Source organism: Pipistrellus kuhlii, unplaced genomic scaffold, assembly GCF_014108245.1.
Source record: "Pipistrellus kuhlii isolate mPipKuh1 unplaced genomic scaffold, mPipKuh1.p scaffold_m20_p_8, whole genome shotgun sequence".
Classification (NCBI taxonomy): domain Eukaryota; kingdom Metazoa; phylum Chordata; class Mammalia; order Chiroptera; family Vespertilionidae; genus Pipistrellus; species Pipistrellus kuhlii.
The window spans coordinates 46,346,294-46,369,272 of record NW_023425584.1 but is presented as its reverse complement, the minus strand read 5'-3'; the positions used below and the strand labels follow the sequence as shown (position 1 = coordinate 46,369,272).

The 22,979-nt window shown below is 36.7% G+C and overlaps 1 protein-coding gene across 3 annotated transcripts in view; it reads right to left on the bottom strand.

Moving 5' to 3' along the window:
• The window catches only part of LOC118711397 (hedgehog interacting protein), an 86,365-nt gene that overhangs the window by 30,152 nt on the left and 33,234 nt on the right, over positions 1–22,979 (bottom strand). The gene's annotated exons all lie outside the window — the stretch shown is intronic.

The window sequence follows — 22,979 nt, the reverse complement described above, 5'->3', positions numbered from 1 at the left end:
ATATGGTCTTAACATTTGTTTTATCCCACAAGTAGTCAAGGAATTTCTATAATGAAATCAAAGTATCTAAAATTATCTAGATCAGAGACTCAAGTCCCTATTCTAGTACAGCAGCAAGCGTCTGCTCCGGAGTCTGCTGAGTCATCCACAGAGGTGAAGACAGTGGCTACAGACACGGACAACTGCTAGTGCATCACCTTCTCCACACCATTTTCTTAAAAGCTCGACCTGGGGCAGAAAGCTACACATTGCTTCTTAGAAGTAAGTGGTTAAGGGGGTAAAAACACCTCTACCACTGCAATGACTTCACAAGGGCATGGTGGAGGCACTCGTGTGTGTGTGTGTGTGTGTGTGTGCTTGTGTGTGTGTGTGTGTTTTGTCTCTAGAATAAGCATGTGTTCCTTGCAAAGCATAAAATTATGTAGTTGGCATTCTACATGGATTTGAGTACTTTAATTTTTAGGCAGAAAAGCTCAGTTTTAGTAAACATTTTTGATTGTTTTCCTGGAACAGAGAAAAAAAATGCTCTCAGATAGGTGCCATCCGAAGTGGAAACATCTACACTTTAAAATGGTATAAATAAGAAAGTCGATGCAAATATCCCAGAACTACCCAATCGTCGTTCAAATGTCAAGTCACCCTCCGCATTTGCACATCACAATATGCTTCATATTAATTTAAATGAAAAGAACAATCTCACTAAAGGGTAAGAATCTAATGACTATGATTTTATATATGTGCCTCTGTTACAGGGATTATCTTAAGATGATTTTAAGATGGAGTTGAGGTTGCTGATTTTCTGTTTACATCTTCGTTAAACAAATATCCCTGCCCTTTCTTGTGAGACTTTGAAAGCTAGGATGTGCAACTCAGATTCGGTTACAGGAAAGCCAGTGCACATCTAAACCTCTTGGGGCAGATGCATAAGGCGGGCTGGGGGTGGGAGTCAGTGTGTGGCTGCTTCCTCTTCGGTACAGATTCCCTCTGAGGCTGTGGGCGCAGAGAAAGGGCTGCATGCCCACTCCACAACTGTTTGTGTTCCCCTCTAAGGAGCTTTTGTTGAAAGTAGTTCTTTTGTAGTCTCTAATCAAATCATCTGAAATACAATTGGAGTTGGATAAGCAACATGGTTTAAAACTGCTGGTTGCTTTTCAGGAATTAGGAAAGCAGAATTCATGTACTGTGGGAAGACTGATGGGAAAAGAGATTTATGCAAATCCCAAGTGTCACCTATCACAAGCAGGCAGCGAGGAATTTACAAACACATTAGGGTTGCCTCACTGGAGTATCCAAAGCTACCATGAGACCCTGGCTCCCCTCTGCGCAGCCCTCCCAATACTGCATCTTCTTCCGGACAGCCCCAGACCAAGCACAAGTGACTCCTCAAAATCAGGTGTTTGAATGATTTGAAAATAATGTCCCTATGCACTGTGGAACTTTGAGATGAATGCATGTTTCAGAGTAAATCATAACCACGCCACCCCTCTCACCCTTAGGGACTCTTAATAAGTAAACTGCCATTCCAATTGCCAGTCAGCTCTCAGGAGAAATTTCACAGGGCCAACAGAAGAGAGGCAAAACCCCACAAAGAGTATTGGTGACTTTGGTATAAATACAAGATCAGATCTAGTTTTATAGTTTGGGGATACTCTATCCTGGTGGATAGGTCAAAGTTCTAACCAGTTGGCTGAGAATATTTCTGGTCTCTGAAGAAAATAAAGTAAGCAGCATTTGAAAAAGAGAAGTATTCACAAAGTGATTATACTAGAAAATATTTTTTCTTTTTAAAAGGAATTGTGGGGCATGGTCTTTCACTGTGACATTATATATTTTTAAAATACATTTTTAGTGATTTCAGAGAGGAAGGGAGAGGGAGAGAGAGAGAGAAACATCAGTGTTGAGAGAGTCATTGATTGGCTGCCTCCTGCACACCCTCCACAGGGGATGGAGCCCGCAATCCAGGCATCAAACTGGGGGCTAAAACTGTGACTCCCAGATTCATAGGTCAATGCTCAACCACTGAGTCATGCTGGCAGGGCTGTGATAATTTTGAAGAAAACATTCCCTTCATACTTTGAGCAGGGATTAAGTTAATTTTTCCTGACTGCTGGCCTCTTTAAAAACTTGCCTTAATCTCTTTCAAGGAATGTATATTTTAGGAAACAGGAGTGGGCAGCACTGAACCGGAAGCAGCATTTCCTATTTTTTTGCATAGTTTTTTTTTTTTTTTTTTAGTGACCTTTTGGCAAGCGACTGGCTTCAAGTTCAGTAGTCTACAAAACAGAGCTATGGCATTGAGGAAAAAAATGAAACATCCATTAAAGTAAACAATGCAGTGCTAAGTTCAAGATATTCCTTGTTATTGCCTTGTTCAAAAAAAGTTTGTAGTTGGCGTCCGTTCAACAAATATTTATTGAATACCTTACTGTGTATTAGGCATTGTGCTTGGTGCTAGGGCTAAGACAATCAATAAGAACCAACCCCCACCCTGGCTTATGTGGCTCAGTTGATTGAACTTCATACAGTGCATTAAAAGGCCACCAGTTCAATTCCCAGTCAGGGCACATGCCAGGTTGCCCGTTCTGTCCTTAGTTGGGGTGCATATGAGAAGCAACTAACCAATGCCTTTATCTCATCGATGTTTCTCTCTCTCTCTCTCTCTCTCTCTCTCTCTCTCTCTCTCTCTCTCTCTCTCTCTCTCTCTCTTTCTCTCTCTCTCCCTCTCTCTCATCCTCCCTTTCCCTTCTTCTCTCTAAAATCAATTAAAAAAACACACCAACCCCTGCTCTTAAGGAGCTTATACATGGAAGCAGATAACAAAGTATCATTCTCAGTTGTTTTATTCCCACCATACTTATGATGCTGATTTTGGGGAGAGGCTAAGCAATGCTACACTATGAGAAGTGTGCACGACCCAAAGACAAGTATTAAAGAGAATAAATAAATAAGTAACTTTGACACAAAGGCTGATTAGTATGTTAGCACCTGAGGTTTCTACACTCAAAACTTAGTTAAGAAAAAGAAAAAAGCTTGGCTGTACGAAAGCTAAATTACATGAATTAGGCATTTTCTGCAAAAAGTAAGACCATCTTCTATAATAATTTATGTACATGACACAGATGCACAGGTATGGATGACAATCTCCAGTAGAATTGTTGTACTCTTAATAATGAAGGAGCTTCTAAGAATTGCTGTAAGAACAGAGTGGCAATAATTTTAATTCTCTATGGAACATATACTGTGTTATAAGGCAAGGCATCACACTCCCTTTATTGCTGGCCACTCCCATGTCTACGGTTTGCTGCCACACCTCAGGAAAGGGACAGGAGGACTTGGAGCCTGCATGGGCCCCGCCTCACGCACACTGTGGCTTCTCTGAGGCAGAAACTTTTGGCTGTTCAAAAAATGTGACATAGGTTTGTTTTAGAATTGTTGGTTCAAACACAATACCAGGTTGTATTCTATTGCTGCTGTAAAAAAAAAAAATCACCACACACTTAGTAGGTTGGAGTTCAACGTGAGTCTCATTCTGGCTACCATAAATGTGTGGGCAACGCTGTGTTCCCTTCTGAAGGCTCTAGGGCAGTGGTTCTCAACCTTTCTAATGCCGCGGTCCTTTAATACAGTTCCTCATGTTGTGGTGGCCCCCAGCCATACATTTATTTTCGTTGCTCCTTCATAACTGTAATTTTGCTACTGTTGTAAATCGTAACATAAATATCTGTGTTTTCTGATGGTTTTAGGCGACCCTGCTAGCGGTTCTCAACCTAAGACCACCAGAAAACCGAGATATTTACATTACGATTCATTAACAGTAGCAAAATTACAGTTATGAAGTAGCCACGAAAATAATTTTATGGTTGGGGGTCACCACAACATGAAGAACTGTATTAAAGGGTCACGGCATTAGGTAGGTTGAGAACCACTGCTCTAGGGGATAATCCACTTCCTTTTCCAGTGTTTAGAAGCCAGCAGCATTTCTCTTTTGTGTCCTCTGTGCTCCCTCTTCAAAGCCAGCGACAGTGGACTGAGTCCTTATCACATGGCACATATGCTTCTGACCTCCTCTTCTCTCCCACTTTTCAGAATTTGTGATGCTGTGGAGCATCTGGTAACATTGGCCTGTGACCCTTTCATATAAGAACTCTGTCAAGAGCAAGGTTCCTGTGTTAATCAAGAAGGTTAAGTTCAATGTTAGCTCTACTAACTGGCAGATTTTAAGCTCACTGAAATGGTATTATTTTGCTTTGTTCCTAAGTTCCTGGAAAAGATGAGAAGTGTTGCTTTTCACTGGTCCCTAGTCTAATTTGGTCTCAGAAGAAGAGTTAATCCCCTGAGGATCCCCAGTTAGCTTGGGGAGATATTGCATGATTTGTTTCTGTGATAGAATGAAAAAATATATTTGGTCTTGATCCCCAGTTCCTGAGTGAAGGGACGGTTCTTGTTCTTCATAACGAACCCCTGTCAGCTTTATTGAAGTTGATAATAATGAGGTAACTCTTGGTGGATCCCTAGAAATCTTTAGGATGGGCTGGTAGCCAGAGAAACCAAAAAATGTCATTGCAGGATTGGAACTTTCAATCTCCCAGCCTGCTGGGAGTGGGGCAGCACAGGAGGCGGAGCCCACTCACCAATGGCCAATAATTTAATCAATAATTTCTCCGTAAAAACCCAAACAGTGGGGTATGAAGCTCTGGGCTGTTCAACACACAAGGGGTGGGGGTGGCGGTGGCACACCCGAAGAGGATTTGGAGGCTCTTCTCCCCCCACCCCCTATGCAATGTTTTCATTTGGCTGTTCCTGAGTCCTAGCCTTTAAAATAAATCAGTAATAATAAGTAAAACACTTTCTACTATTCTAGTGAATTACTGAGCCCAATATGGGAAACCCTGAATTTATAGTCAGCTGGGCAGAAATGTGGGTTGCTGGGGCACCCCACTTGTGGTTGGTGCTTGAAGTACAAATTATTTTCCTTTCTTTAAAATTTCCTCTATTTTTTCAGATTTGGCTTTTCTTTCTTTTTTATTATTTATTATTTGTTTGTTTGTTTGGTTATTGTCTATAGTTTTACATATGTCTCCTTTTTCCCCAATTGACACCCCCGCAAGCCATTCCCACCCCAGACAAACCCCCACCGCCCCAGTGTCCATTGGTTATGCTAATATGCATGCATAAAAGTCCTTTGGTTGTTCTCTAACACTCCCCCCCCCCCCCCCCCAGTGCCATTTGTTTCTGGATCAATTCTTATTCATCAAATTATGTTGATCATTATATCCCACACATTGAGTTAGATAATGTGATATTTATTTTCCTCTGACTGGCTTATTTCACTTAGTAAAATGCTCTTCAGTTCCATCCATGATGTTGCAAATGGTAAAAGTTCCTTCTTTTTTGTAGCAGCATAGTATTTCATTGAGTAGATGTACCATAGTTTTTTTTAATCTATTCATCTGCTGATGGGCACTTAGGCTGTTCCCAAATCTTAACTATTGTAAGTTGTGCTGATATGAACATAGGGGTGAATATATCCTTTCTGATTGGTGTTTCTTGGGATATAGTCCTAGAAGTGGGATCACTGGGTCAAATGTGGGTTTCATTTTTAACTTTTTTAGGAAATTCTATACTGTCTTCCACAGCGGCTTCACCAGTCTGCATTCCCACCAGCAGTGCAGGAGGGTTCCTTTTTCTCCACATCATCACCAGCACTTGTCATTTGTTGATTTGTTGATGGTAGCCATTCTGACAGGTGTAAGATGGTATCACATTGTTGTTTTGATTTGCACATCTCAGATGATTAGTGATTTTGATATGTTTTCATATGTTTCTGGGCCTTCTGTATGTTCTCTTTTGAAAAGTGTCTATTTAGATCCTTTGTCCATTTTTTGATTGAATCATTTATCTTTCTTTTGTTAAGTTGTATCAGTTCTTTGTAAATGTTGGAGATTGCATCCTTATCTGAAATAGCATTGGCAAATATGTTTTCCCATGCAGTGGGCTTTCTTGTTGTTTTGTTGATGGTTTCTTTTGCTGTGCAGAAGCTTTTTATTTTGATGTAGCCCCATTTGTTTATTTTCTCCTTAGTCTCCATTACCATAGAAGCTGTGTCTATAAAGATACTGCTATGACATATGTCTGCTATTTTGCTGCCTATGGAGTCTTGTAGGATTTTTATCGTTTCCCATCTTATATTTAAGTTATTTAGCCATTTTGAGTTTGTTTTTGTGTATGGTGTAAGTTGGTTATGTAGTTTCATTTTTTGCATGTATCTGACCACATTTCCCAATACCATTTATTGAAGAGACTGTCTTGACTCCATTGTATGCTCTTGCCTCCTTTGTCAAATATTAATTGAGCATAATGGCTTGGGTCGATTTCTGAGTTCTCTGTTCTGTTCCATTGGTCTATATGCCTGTTCTTTTGCCAGTACCAGGCAGTTTTGAGAACTGTGGCTTGATAATATAGCTTGATATCTGATAATTTGGGTTTTCTTTAAGATAAGTCTTTCACTTATTCAAGTTATTCTCTGGTTTCCTGATAACCAAATGGTAAGGATCACCTCATCTCTTCAAGGCCTCTTTATGATTAATTGTCTTTACTCATCACTCTAGGTGCTCTGAGAAAGTATATACGATTCTCAAATGCTGGCAGAACCCAAGCTCACCTGCACCACACTCCCCTGACAAAGACCATGGCCTTCTTCAAACAGAGAACTGCTCTAGAAGATAGCCAGAAAGTCAGTGTTTTAAGGAAGCATCTCCTTGGGTATGAATTTTCTTGTAGTTAGCAATCGGTCCATATTAAGTGTATGTTTAGGATCACACATTCATTCTTCTACATGTAGCAAATGCAAACACAGATTAGCAAAGTGCAAGTGGGAGAATGAAATATATTCTAGATGGAGACCAACTACCTGAAAGCCACACTAACTTTCTTCACTGGCTCTTGCCCACTCTTCTCAAACATAAACAAAATATATCTGTTACCCTGGGTTTAAGTTACAACCTACACATAAAGAAGACTCAAGAAGTAGTTATTTTCTAGAATGTCCAACTTCCCAGCTGCTGCTTATTCCCTACACTAATGCTCTATTGACATTTCATGCCTATGGGGGAAGATGTATATATACAGTCAGTTATATACTTTAAAATAATTATGGTCACAATAGTTGATGTATGTATGTACATGATTTCTTTTATATAAGCTTTATCTTTGCCAAATGGAATTGAATTTCATAACTGTATTTTTCCCTAGGCTCTTTACCTATTTGAACTATGATATTGGATACAGTATGGTATATTACTTAATGGATTGCCATGTATCTGTACCCTTGTCTAGGTGGTGATTAGCTGTGTTAGAGCCTTCACTACCTGCTGCCCAAGGAATCCAATATTATATCAGGGAATGGCTTGAATACTAGGGACTATTGTCTCAATATGTGTGAACTATTAATAATATCAGTGGTTTTCCAAAACTCAGTTCTCTAAAACATCTTTTCCAAAAGATAAAATGCTTCAATAAAATTAAACTGTAAAACAGCTATTTGTAATAATAAAGTAGCAAAATAATAAAAAGTCTAAACTTTTCTCAGAAACAAAATTCTAGCACTGAACAGTTTTTTGAAGAAGGAAAATTTATAGAAAAATTGGCAATATAGAGAGAAAGCAAAGTTCTTACGCTTGTGTATCTGTTTAGGTTACATGAAAATAAATAAAAGATTTAGCAAAAACTACAAGAATATTTATGGAAATTAAAAATGAATACAAATGACAACTTGAAAAGCTCTGTAACTACACTAACCTCATCTATTACAACCTACAGGTTGAATACTTCTTAGACCTCAGATTTTTTAAAGTATACATTTCTAGACTGATTTGTAAAAGGGTAAAATATCAGGCAGTCATATTGTTAGACATGGCAAAATCTCAGATGTGTAAATTAACAACTAGATCAATTCTCCTCTAGACTGTAAACTTCCTGAAGGCAGGGACCTCATCTTGGTATTTCTGGTGTCTTGCAAAGGATCTCATCTATACTAGAAGCCATGTCATAAAAGGTACCATGTATTGAGCACTTACTGTATGCCAGAGAGGATGCTAAGTAATTGGCAAGCATTATCTTCTTAAACTTTGTAACAACTCTAGAATTTAATGCTATTTTATATTATCCTTTATTTTCTGGGTAAAGTATTTGAGTACCTTTCTCAAAATGCACAACCAGAAGTGCCAAAGATTGTGATTAGAAGACAAATACTATAAACCATTGTTACATCACCCCACCAAATATATCCTAACTGAAGAAATGAGCTAACAAAGAATGGATTGTATTCCCCCATCAGTGTTCATTGTTCACAGACTGGGGCAGGACTGATAGTCTCATTTGGGTTTCCAAAACTCCACAGGGGAACACAGTGAAGCTTACACCTCAGTTATTTGAACTTGTGTGAGATATCATGAAGCTTTTATCAGTTATTTTAACACAAAGGTTAATTTATGTTTTCGGGCAATGTGCTGATAAACCAACAATCTGGAAAAGAATTGACTTGTGTGCTTTTCCATGATGTAAATACTGTCCCCACAGCCAATTTCAGATGGATGACTTGATGTTACTGACTGGTGTGTGCAGAGCCAAGCACAGTTTGCTCTCAGAAGCCTGTGGCCACCAGAGTAGAATTTCCGTTCTCCCTCAGTCCTCTTTGATTCTTTCCCTCCGCGGTTATTCTGTCCTTTTCTTTTTTCCCTCCTCTTTTAACATGTTTGTCACACCTGTTGTTTTTTACGTGAAGCACCCAAAGCTTATTGTGTATTAACCCAGGATTTAAAGAATTAAATAGATCATTAATTAAACAGGAAGGAAAAGGTATCTCTTACTGGATTTTTAGATGAAACGTTTTTAGATAAAAACTAGCAGATCACCAAAAAATAGAGCAGAACACTCAGCAACCCTGTCAAGGAGTTCACCTGGTTGTTTGATGCGGGAGAGAGGCAAGTGAAAACTCCTCAGTAAAATACTTTCTTCCCTGCCAGAAGTTCACACAGATAATTACAGGAGGCAATGAAATTAAAGTCACTGTGTAAATTCCAATGCGATATTTGAATTGAAGATACAGTTAATTACAATAGAGATGTAAAAGCCATCCTTAAATTCAGTTGATCCATCTTATAAGATTTTGGACGGGAATGTGATTTGGAGGGAGAGAACATGTAGCCCTACGTTTTAATCCGATGAGGAATGCATTTAAATTATGTAGAAGGTATTATTATCTTGCTGCCCACCACCCAAAGAACTTTTGGACTTCAGAAAATTGCAGGCATGGAAAGGCACATTTCTACTTATTTTTAGCATCAGCCTCACCACATAGTTTTGATAAAGATCTGCCTCTATCTCTTTGGGAGATTTAGAGGGTATATGTTACCAGTGGCTTATTAATGAATGATTTGCAAGACTTGAGGTAATCTGAATTTTTATTTTAGAGTTGAAACATACATACCTGGCCACTATAGGACAGTTACCTTTTTTTTAGTTAAAAATATGGAGATTATATACTCTAAACATAAAGTAATATCTTTATAAACAAAGAAAGGGGATAGTGGAAACAAATCAACCCCAACATTTGTGTGTTCTCTAATAATACTGATGACAAGTCGCAATATATTTCTCCCTACCAAAAACAAACTCTATACAAAAATTCACTTCCAAGATTTATATATGCATTCTTAATATTGGCAAAGATGTGAAAATTATCTCAAGAGAAATATTTTTACATATTTATAAGAAAGATAGTGAATCCAGATTCAGCCTTGGATATCCAATTAAAAACTAATGAAGAATATAAGATTGCCCAAAGAGTATGTTAAAATATGTACATCCATTAAAAAATATACATAACCCCCAAATTAGATAATGCTATAGAATAAAGAAAATACTGGTTTATGTTCAGGGAATTTCAATTTTTCTTTTTTTCACTCTGTTAAGGATTTCCTTCTTAGAATCATTCTTAAAGTATGAATATTTCTAAAAATTACTATATTGACAAATATGGGCATATATTTTTGAAAAGCAAATAATTCCTTTGGAACAAGGAAGATAATTTAGAAAATGCATTAATTTCTTTAAACCCCAAATTGAATTTACTTGATGGGTAAGAAGAAGAAGTTGTCCTTCGATTGTCTTACAGCTTAGAAGTACCTTTCTTAAGATGATTGAGTCTATAATAAAGATAAATAATTGTCCCAATTTATGAATAAAGGTCTTTTGAACCCAATGACTATTAACTTATATAAGAATGAAAGCTAAATTTTAATGTAATTATTTATAATATTAAATTTTATATTAAAATTAATAAAATAAAATGAACTCATATGATTTCATTTACCTACTTGATAGCTAAAATCTATGAGCTATCAAGTCTGACCATTTTGTTTTAAGCCTTAAACCCCCAAATATAAAGCATTTCCTTGATAGTTTCACCTGATTTATACCTTTGTAGTTTGAAAAATATTTTTTTTCTCCTATCAGAAAATGGGACACTCAGGGACCTTTCAATGAAAGAAAGATTACAATATTAAAGATAAATCCTTAACTATAGCAAAGAGAACAAAATTGTTTTTAATGAATTTGACCTCTTGCTTTTATAAAGTTTGCTTTCTATGATGTGTAGCTAATATGGTGGTCATGCAGCTAAAAGCATTATCTTCACATCATTATACAGAAATACAACACTGGTAGACTTGAGTTTCCTAGTCGTGTTTCACTGCTCTTTGGTATTGCATATTTCCTATTGTTACTCTAAAGAACTCAAATTGACTTATATGAGAACAAACATTAATCAATTAAGTAAGATTATTGCTTTGAAAAAGAAACCTTGAAGAAAAGAAAAAAAAAAAAAAAAAAAACCTCCAACAGTTTAGACCACCAAGAAGCACTAATAAATTTAAGAAAATATGAGGTTTCCTCTATGTGACTTCTTTTGAGAAGTTATGCAATAGATTGCTGGAACTTCAAGGTCAAATAAAAATTATGGTACTTTAAAAATTATTTTCTGAGTAGAGTTTGTATTTAAGTGATTTATATGTCAATTAAACTTGTAATTTACCAAAATAGCAAATCAAGTTCTTTGACTCTGGTATTTTCATTAATCACAATTTTACAAGATGATCAAATGCAGAGTTCTAGCAACATTAAAGGACTAAAAAAATGATCAACCTAAACATCCATTTTTATACTAAAATTATCTTACATTAAATACCAAAATATCATTAGTTACAAATCAACACTTAGAAATTAAACATTTGCTATGCCTCAGATATTCAACTTAAGCAACTCTGTTTGATGTTTACATATTTATACTAATTCTGAATGAAATAAATTAATAACACTTCTGAAAATGCATCTTTAACATTAAATTATGTAAAATTTAAAATAGAAAGTTTTGCGGTTCCATGTTTTCTATAATAGGAAAGTATGATATTATTCTGCTAAGATGAACTAAGTGTGGGAACTACATAGTACAGGTACCTGAAAGATCTGAAGTCCATATTAAAGATAGGAAAGTAATTATAAAATCAGAGAAGGATTTATGGAGAAAGTCTAAAAAGGGGCACTTGGATTTTTTATGTTTAAAAAACAAATCTGAGTTACCTTTAATTTGGAGGACAGTGTCTGGCTGTTCACCCTTTCCATGAATGTTTCGCCAGTGGGTATTTTCAAAGCAAAGGAAGTATGTTCCCTATACTTCTGAACATATTGGAAAATCTACGTTAAGTAGCTAGACATAATATAATTTTGGATCAAAAGGAAAAATTTGGGGTAATTTTTGATATTCAAATTGCATGAGATTGTGTTCTTAGTTAACTGAGGGAAGAGCCAAACAGTGACAGATCAGTTTTGTAATATACTCATAATTGAACATACATAGCAATTTGGGCAAAACTGACGGCACATTCATGCTTCCTATCTTAATTTGCAGGACTGCCATGCAGAGACAAGTTCCTGGTTCTATATCCCAGGGCAAATGACTCTCTTCAGCATCCACAGTGTCATGACCATCTGTCCTCGCTTGCCACACAGCTCCTGCTCCCAGCTCTCCACTCAGTCATCAGGGACAAATACGGTAAGCCAGTTGCTTCTGTGACGTTGTGCATCGAATTCCTACTCATTGTGTTCAAGAGTATGGACTTGGAGATTTAACTAGTAGATTGCCTAGGGTTGCAACTTAGCTCCTCTACTTGTTAGCTCTCTGCGTCTCAGTTTTATCATCTTTAAAATGGGGGACATTTCTTATCTCATAGATTAATGGGCCAGACACACTCCTGGTGCTGAACAGAAGTTAGCCATTCCAATATTACTATATGCCATGGCTGGGCTATTGTACTCCAGTTGGAGAAAGAGTACAGAAGTCCATATGCGCTCCCATTCTTACTCTCTGACAGTGAAGAGTTCTATCAGAGGGCACATGTCAACAGAGTGGAACAAATATGGACTCTGTGATACCAGAGCTGGATACAGTGTTTGAATCCTTGCCTTTTGACTTTCAGACTTGACTTTAGGGAGGTAATTTAGCACTTTTGAGCTTCAGGGCAAATGAAGTGGTCAGAAAGGTTCCACTCTCCTGACTTTTTCTATTGTAAATGAATTAGAACTTCAACACCATAAAGTTTCCTTTTAAGTGAAAAATACACAAACTAAAAATTTTAAATCACTAGCACTGAGCTGGTAGTATTAGCTGTTTACTTCTCAGCCCTTTTTTCCTCATGGTGAAGGGTGAGGGATGGGCATGCGGTTTATGGACATGACAGTGGACGGGAGAAGTGCTATTCTTAAATGTCAGGAAGGATGGAGAGTTTAAGATTATATTCAGGGATCAATAACCATTTTTTTCACTTATTTTTCTGTCTATAACCCCAAACCAAAATGCCACCTTTGAAATGTATAAAGTCGGCTCTAAAAGAAATGATAATTCAATTTTTCCTCCCAAGCACATGTAATTTTTTCATTGTAATAGGAAAAATTGTGTGTGTTCTTTTTCATTTTGATGGCATCAAGTGGTACACCGTAGTTGGATGCAGTGTTTGATTTTTCCCCTTATCTGATGGCACATGTGGCAAAATGACTTTAGGAGTGATACTCTCAGTGGGGCCACTGCTGATAACAGTCTCCTTGGATGTGACATTTGTAGTAAAGCTGCTTGTTTCACTGTATATTTTTAATATTTGAAATAAAAAACAATTTAAAAAGGCCTTTTTATATATACAATCTAGATTCACATACACTTATTTAATTGTGTAAATAAAATAAACATATTTATGTTTATGAATATAAAAAATTTAAACACAAATACATTAGCAAAAGCTACATAAATATTTCAAGAATCATCATATGGTCAACAAAGTAAATTTCTAGAAGTAGTAATTCATCAGCCCGTGCTAGCATAAAGCTTCAGAAATAATCAAATGTTTATGACTTTTATTTGGTATTAGAACAAAGAAGCATATTGCTAAAATACACAATTTAAAAAAGGCCTTCCTCTGATAGCAACAAATAATGGTCTATAAAATGATCATCTAAAATTATTTTTTAAATTATACACTAGTCCAAGCAATAGTTCAGAAAAAAGGCAATTATTTCCTATTATGAGTTTTAAGAAAATTCATGCTTACCTACCATGCTGTTTTTCATGATAGAGGTGTAAAAGAAAACTAATGGTAATATAGTAATTTTAGAATTACTTCCTAGGATTAATGTCACTAGAAAACATCAGGTATTAAGGAATAGCTAGACAATTTTTTTCCCCTTCATAACTATTTGTCTAGAGCTTCAGAGCAAAAACACTAATAAAAGCCAGTCATCATTATGATGTCATTCTCATAATTTCCTTAGAAATAAACTAGCAAGTACAAAAAATATTTATAATGTATGACATCATCAATGTGCCTTTCCATTGCTTAACCTTTGGGTTATATTTAGTGAGGCTTCCTGTTTATTATAAGGAACATTTTCTGGGTAAAGTAAAATACATTCGTGAAAGCCCTCTGAATTAAAATTACCTTTGTAAATCACAAGTGTACAGATGTAGCTTAAACACTATAGACTGAGACAACTGTGTGACCTAATCCAGCATCCTATGAAAAGCTTTTTTCATTTTTATAACCCAAATTCTTTAGAAAGTATTTATCTGTTACTGAAATGGTTTCAGTATACAAATGATAGTTGCCTACTGGTATGGCATGGGCCTTGAATATATAACACTTATAACACAACTAGTTGTCAAACTTGTTGGAGAAATTACTGTTCAGATGACATTTGTAGTTATAGTTGTTGATGCACCCACTTTAAATCTATAAAACATTCATGGCAATTATCCACATTCAATTTATAAGTAATTACAACTTACGCAGAATAGGAGACAGGAGAGTTAGGTTCTGTGAAATGAGACTGCATTCTCAACCCTTCCATTCTTGCATATAGCTTCTTGGATGATGCACTTCCTCATTTATCCCATTCTGCAACTGTTTCATCTGGCAGAGTTAATGAATGGCTACCAGTTCACAGTTTCTTCGACATTTTACATGCTCCCCGTAGCATGTGTTTTTTGGAGTATGCCATGGACTTGGGAAAACAAAAGAGCGAAGTTTCTTCAAGTACACCAGAAGGGCATAATCCTTCTCCATAAATTCTAATATTTAGACTCCCAATTTATTTCGGTAGAAAAATCCAACTTCCCACCCATTCAAGGGATTATCTCACCATAGGTGAGTCTTTCTACCAAAACTTTTAGGAATAATGTATTTTCACCTGTTGACTGCGTAGGAGTTAAAAAAAATAAACGTCCAATTAATTCTATAGCAGGTCATTCCATCAACCAGCATCAAACTGGGGCTCCTAGCAAGCCACATTTAACTTCCTTTACAATTCATAGTGCTCGAGGCCAAACCAAGCATAGCTTCTTTGCTGCTTCAAAAGCTGTCCCAAGGTTGACCCCATTTGGGAATAGAGGCTGATGAGAACAGGAACATGACCCGAGTCTAACTTTGTGTGGCTTTACTGTGTAATGCTGGTAGAAGACAGCGGAGTTGGGAATCAGTGCTGATTCTGGAACAAAATGTCTTCAAATGTTCACAGGTTGGATTTTGGATGGATTTGCACAGTTACCAGAGTCAGACAGACATGAGGTTGAATTCTAATTTCTAGATGTAGATTATTAGGGAGATTACTTAAATGTTCTCATCTATAAAATAATAATACCTATATTATTGGGCTATTGCAAGGATTAAGTAGGGAATGTCTTGTGAAGTCTCTGAAACTAGTAGAACTTCAAAAAAGATATATGGACTTCCTTATCAAGTAAAATGTGTATGCAAATAGTGTAAGATTTAGCTTTAGCTTTGATAATGCTGAAATGGCCTATGGGGCAATAGCAAAAACATTCCATAAGTTATCAGGCACCTGGAACATCTAAAGCATGTACTAGATCCAATAACTTATATGCTTTGTGGTGGGAGAAAGAAAGACACTGAAGCACCAGATTAATCTAGGGCAATTCCACACAGAACCAAAGAACGGAAAGGGGCTGGATTCTCCTTTCTGATGTAAAGTGCACTGATTTTTGAGCATATCTAATAAACTATCTTAGTTCCTACTTGTAGGAGGCTGAAATATCCTCCATGGAATTTGGAGAAATTAAGCAGGACTGCAGCATTAAGTCTTATACTAGTATACAATTAATGCATTGTCTAAACCAGTGGTCCACAAACTCATTAGTCAACAGAGCGGCAAACCGCGGCTCACGAGCCACAAGTGACTCTTGAACCGCAGTTTGCCTATCACTGGTTTAAACTGAAGACTGGCTGTGTGAGATTTGGATCTGCCAAATACTACTTTCAGCCCCTTTATCTGTTTGACCAGCATCATTGTAGGGTTATACTTTATACCAAGTAGCAATCCCCTATCTCAAAGCACTCTACTTACATGAAAGCAATATTTATGGCACTGTAGCCTTCCTCATACGTGAAGAGAATATTACTAGGATATCAAAGGAGTTACTGCATGGATGGCTGATGCCTAGACAAACACATATAAGTAGGATTACCTGGTTATTCAGCAATAGTCAATGAATGGTATGAGGACTAGCTGAATATAAGCATTAGGTAAAGTGATAAAGCTGGTATTACCAAAGAATAAATCACCCTTGTCCTTGATTATAAAATAAACCTTGACGATTCATTTTAAGCCAATTGTCAGGGAGCTAAGAGATAAGAGCAATGCTTTGAACAGCAATGGAAGGAAACCCAGCATCTTTCTTTTTGGTGTTTATGCTTTCATACATATTATGAGAAACTGTCTCTGTGACTGACTGTGGAGGCCAGTCTGAAGCCTTATGAGGGAGCTCTGACAGCTGCACAGGTGGCTTTGCTGAGAACACTGTGGCCTTACGGTGAGCCAGAGTTCTCTCTACAATTTCATTCCTTTGTTCCCTTCTTTCCACTTAAGTCATCTACGCCTTTAATAACTTTTTAATAGTCTATACCAAGTCTATAATTTAATAGTCCAAGTTGTTATTAGAAACTTTACTTGAAAGTACGATTTAACTTGGATAAGCAGAGAAATAATTTCTTTCCAATAATTCCTTTTAGGAACATTTTTCTATCTTTCCTTCGTTTTCAGTATTTCAAGTGCATCTTGAACCCCCATTTGTTCCGCATCCTAAATCTTGAATCCCTAGACAATCTACTCTTTTGAAAGATATTGACAACATACTCAGGATCACAGAAAACAAAATATTGTATTTTAAAAAGCTTTTTTTTTCCTGAGCAACTTTTACTGATTTTTCCCCCCCTAACTTTGCAACATTTCCCCAAAGACTGCTTCTCACTAATTTCCTGGCTCTTAAAAAATTCCTTTTCCTTAAATCTGGTGTCATAATAATACTGCTTAGGGCCTCCAGGGAGGATGCTGAACTTAATTATATTATGGCCACTGTAATTTGGTGGGTCAGCCACACTTACTTCCTCAACCAATTTATATGCTACTCAAGGCGAAACCAAGAGTAACCTCTCTTTATGCTTAAGCAACAAGCTGTTCCAAGAAAGCCGTTGTTTATAGTATTGAGAAACTGTTCCTCCAAGCCACATCCCAGTGTAATGTTCAGTTGGCAAAAAGAAAGTTGTATGTTGTTCAACAGGGAAATCTGTCTCATTCGACCACCCAAGAGGGCAGCAAAAATAAGTCACCTAGTAAAGGTGGTCTTTTATACAAAGGTCAAACAGAACTTTACTGGAAACTTTGGGTGGACTGGAAAGTCCTGGCTTAATATAGTGAACTGCATAATTTAACATGTGTTCAAGTTTGACTGTATAAGTAAAGCTTATTGAAAGATCAATGTATGCTCAATTATGCTTTTTTTTTAATTTAAAAAGCAGTGGTTAAAAGGAAGAAAAATGAAACAGGATGGCTTGTGCAAGATATTGCTTCCTAATCCCGACACAATCCTACATCAGCCCCCTTCTTACTCCTGCTTCCCCCCCCCCCACCTTCTACTTTTCATGGCACTTGTCTGTCATACAGCCACCTGCTTCTGATGATTGAAAGGAGAAGGTATGGAAATAGGAAGCAAAAGGAGGAGGCTTGGTCTTCATGTTGCTTGTAGCAGATACAATGTGCCAAGTGCAAGTTAACTGACATTCCCTCCATTTTTAAAATATTTTTGCTTTTAGTCATTTTGTTGCCAACATCAAAGTCATGTTTGTGTCTATTTTATTATAAAAAGTTAGTGATCAGATGTGATAAAGTTAAGGATATTTTATGATTTCAAAATTTATGAAACTTAGGCTGACCACCTATCCCAGTTTGCCTGGACACAGTTCTGGTCTACATTCCAGTAAGGTAATTAAGAGACTCTCTTTACTCTCACAAGTATCTCAGTTGGGTGGTAAGTTCAATGGTCACTCTTTCTTTTCTTTTTAAAATATATTTTATTGATTTTTTACAGAGAGGAAGGGAGAGGGATAGAGAGCTAGAAACATCAATGAGAAAGAAACATTAATCAGCTGCCTCCTGCACAACCCCTACTGGGTTTGTGCCTGCAAACAATGTACATGCTCTTGACTGGAATCGAACCTGGGACCCTTTAGTCCGCAGACTGACACTCTATCCACTGAGCCAAATCAGTTTCGGCAATTGTCACCCTTTCTTAATACATGTTTCAGCTACTGAGAGTAGGAAAATTCTAAAAGTACACTTTTAGATGAAAATAACAGCTTTGTATAGTAAATGGTGCCAAAGGCTGGCCTGTGGGTTAATGACATTAGTATGGTCCCTGTCCTCTAGGAACATATGGCAGATGATGGCAGTGAAGGTTCTAACTTATAAAGAGCATCCTTGAGCTATTTCATATATTGCAGAAGGATGCGGTTACACAGTCAGTGGTGCAATTCATGGTGGAGAACAGCAGTATATTCAGGGGCTCAAAACAACAGGATTGGGATGTGAGATATATATGCATCAAAAGCCCAGGCATGCCAATGACTGGTGGAAGTTTTACACAAGTAATTTACAGGAGAAAGTTGCAGAATGCTATCAAAAGCACCTAAACCACTTGCTTTTAACTACCCTCAAAAAATAGTTCTTTGTGCCCTGACTGTTATTGATTAGTGGTTAGAGCATTAGCCTACTTACTGAAGGGTCTCAGATTCGATTCCCAGTAGGAATCAAAAAGCATGTAGCTGGGTTACAGATTCCCTTCCACTCTCTCTAAAAATCAATGGGAAAAATATCTTTGGGTGAGGAGTAACAACAACAACAACAACAAAATAGTTCTTTGTAATGATGTTCTAAAAAATTCAAAGCCCTAGAAAATATAAACCATAAAAAAGTAGGATTTTTTTTGATAGAACTAAAATGTTCATTTAGGGAACTATGCTAACTTTTCAAGATATCCCTGATGTATTCAAATATTGCTGTATAAATAATAGTCTAGTGTCTCAAAGATTTAAAGCAACGTAACTTCTTAGAGAGGAATATATTGAGAATAACTGATTGGCCATATAAATCTGAGATTAGCCAACTTTTTCTTAAGGTTATGAATATTTAAGATGTTGCAGGCTTATATAGTCTCTTAATGGCAACTCCTCAACTCCACTGTTGTAGCTCAAAAATAGCCATATGTAAACAAATGGCATGGCTGTATTTCAAAAAAACTTTATTTATAAAAATAGGCAATGGGCCAGATTCTGTCTGTAGTTTGCCAATACTTAATCTAAGTCATTACTACATAGTATGTCTTAAGTATACTTTACTCTGGCCCACAAGTTATATAATATCCATATATGTGGTATAATTTATTGCAAGGTTTAAATTATTTCACTATAATCTTAAATTTAATTTTCCCAAATCCACCATTGTAACCACAATGATCTTTTGTTAATTCTTTAACATTACTAAAACAAAAAGAAAATTATTAGCTCCATTATTTTAACCATGGGTCAACTTTTATATTCAGAAACTCTTCATAAATATATTGCACTTATTCTTTATTTCTTCTATAAAAATGAAGACTAAAGCAAATAGCATTGGCTCTGATAATTTATCCCAAGTGAGGATCAAGACTGAGAAAATATTTTATCTCTGTTCAATCTGATTGAAGAGTTCTTATCTTAAAAAGAAAATGAGGAACATCCATCAGATTGCATATTAACAGTCTAAGCAAATTAATAAAGTTTAAGAATTCTTAACCAAGAACATAAAATTCCATGATTCCTCAATGGAGCTTGATTCTGGAAGTTACTATTTTCATGTGGGCCAGATTACAAAACCAGAGATTTGTTTTCAGTGCCCAAACTCTCTCAGGTTTTGCCTTTCTTTCCCTGCTGAAAGCTATTTTTACCTTTCTAAACCCAAACATCCTCTAGCTTTCTCCCCATCAAAATCCGCACTTGAGAAAGAAATTTGTCCTCACTACAGTAAAAAGTCCGATAAAGGTATGGTCTGCTTTCTCAGACGTATTTGCATTTTAACACAGATTAAGCTATAAAAATCAGACTGATGCTCTTTAATGAAAAGAGTATTTCATACCTCCTTACTTTTATAAATACAATTTTAACTTTTTCTTTATGTCTTAAGTGTCCCCCTTTAAAAAAGCAATCTTGTCTGTATTTTGCTTCGCACATATTTTATCCTGCAAACAACACTAGTTCCTATTTCATGTCCCTCTCCCTTAAGAAATCTCATCTAATTGAAATATCATTGAGCAGTGGAGACTGCTCTTCCTTTTGATACTTGGGGGCGTCTTAAAAGAAATAAGTTTCACCCGGGGTGAATAGCTTGGCAACAAGCAGTGCCATGTAGACCTTCCCTTTACGTTCATGGAAAAACACTGGGTCTCCTTTGATTAAGAGCATCTGAATAACCAACAGGTACTGTCACCCTGCCCGAATCCATTAGTCACGCTGTCTAGCCCTCGGCATGACAGTTTGTTCTCCATGCAAATCTGCTGCTTCTCACCCTGCTATCAGTTTCCACTTCTCAGAGAAGCAGCCTGAGAGTCCCCTCTGTCCCTTCCCATGTTTCTAAGCCACCATTGCTCAGAAACATGAACATGCTGGGAGAACCTATGGCAAAACATGAGGCGTGTTAAACAAGGAAGATGAATTTTACACCACATGCCATGTCAGTATGGCTCTCTGTGTGGCTGACCCACCTCAGATGATCTCGCCTCTGCCGGCTTTAGTTTCCTTGACTGTAGAATGACTCCAGAGCTCCCTTCGACTTCTAAAAGTTGTATAATTTTGTGACGAAAGCATTTAGTGACAGCTATTTTCTTTGAAGCTCAGGAGCTGTTTTTGCTTAATTTTGCTTTTCTAGTTCTGTCCCTAAAAGCTGATATTGAACTGATGGCCAGACAACTGAATTGTGAAGCACAGCGCTGGAATCTAAGCAGTCCACAATCTCTCCTATGCAATTTTAAGCCCCCAAAGCTTTGAAAGGCTGTTTAAAAACAAGTTTAGTGCAAATTTATTTGCCAGAAAAACCTTAACTGTTGTGAAGCAGTTTAAGGTCTTTATTCTGCTCAGTTTGACTAGTCAGATATTTTTCCGCAGATATATTAATATTGATAATAATATTATGATGTGCTATCCCAGACCCCATCAGGGTTGTCAGGTAATACATCCTATGTGAACCCGATTGACTTGGTATAAACCTGAAAATCCCCAAATTCTAAAACTTACATAGCCTTAAGGGTTTCATGTAAAGGATGGTGAGAGATGGCAAACTCAAAATATTTCTTATGATGACCTGCATACCACAATATCTCAAAAGTTTGCATCTAAGGATAAATAGTGTTTTGTACTGTTTTCACGAAAATTTCAAGTACGTTCTATGAAAATTGATATTTTTCATGGTGTATCTTTTTAATTATTAGTTAATAAAAATATTCAGTTAAAAAGCTCCTCATTCCCTGTATGGATAAATGGTAAGTTTATTCACTTTAGTATTTTGTAGGTCAACATTGGGAACAATGAGATGACCTCATGCCCAATAAGGGAATAAGTAAATGGGGAAGTATTTGAACCTGCCTAGAAAGTAACCCTGAGACACTAACCCAAGTGCCCTAATTCCTCCATCTTTCTAATATTGTAAATCTCTGTTTACAGTTTAGTTCACTGTAATCCATCAACACGATAGAGACAGAATTTCTGGACTTTTCCCAGTTCCTCTGGATCAGTTAGAAGTCCTATTAAAAATTAGCTTGATGAACAAATCCACCAATGAATGGATGACACAGCTACAGCATCTCTCTCATGCAGGGCTGAGCCATATTATTCTTGCAGACCTACGAAGCACAAGGCACACAGTCAGTACGCTACTACACAGACACCTTCAGAAAACAGATTGTTTCTGAGCTGAATTCCACAGCTCTGTCGGCTTTCTGATCCAACAGCATGTAGCTTTATTACTGTCTTCTGGTTTGTAGTCCTCTGGCCGGGTCCCTACCTGGATCTTCCATGAGTGGAAAGCCAGTTTAAAAGGAAAATGCTTCCCATCCATGGACATAATCATGTGGCAGAGAGAATACTCTGACAAGGGGACCGTGTGGTGACAAAAAGCAGAAGGGCCAAATCATTTCAACTTTCTACATGAATACATTACACATTGCTTTTAGAAGGAATGGCTGTGACAGACAATGGTATAGTATATGTTGAGGAAAACAAGGGCTTTGTTCAGTGAGGGATCATGAGTACATAGGCACGCTTTCAAGCAGAGAGGACTAACGGGGAAGCCTGTCATGTATCATTCCTGCTTAAAACTCAGACATAAGACATAAGCTATTTTTTTTCCATTAAAAGGAATTTTTTTAAAGTTTCTGACTGCTTATTGCCTATAGTTAGCATTAATTCAAAGAATATGTTTAAATGTGACAAAGGCTTTAATGAGAAAATAATTGGCTAAAGATTTTCCTAACTGAGATAAAAGTACACACATTCTTGGATAGAGTCAGAATTTGTGCTTTTTAGACTTTTGCTTTCATTTAAAGGAATAAATAAGAACAGATTTTAATATGCATATTAAATACTTAGCAATGGCATACTAAAAAGCTTATATGAATAAGTATTTGAAGTGTAAAACATGGCAATATTACTCTTTAGTCTATAGCACATTAATCACACTAGTATGATTAAAGACAAGTTAAAAACATATCATACTCATTTACCAAGGTTAGTTAGATTATACATAATGGAACTCAGCATCATCAGAAAGAAACTGTGAACTATAGAAACATAGGTTGTAAAATATTCCAAAATTATATGTTTCAAAAATACAAAACTTTATCATTAAATGCTTTCTATTCTCCATGAAAGCATTTGCAGGTAGACTCCTATATACTTCCGGTGTTCTTATAGGTTTGGATACAAACTTGACAATCACTCTCTTTCAAAGTAAAGAGAGGACTGAAGGTGTATAGATGTGTGTTTTTTTTTCAGGGGCTC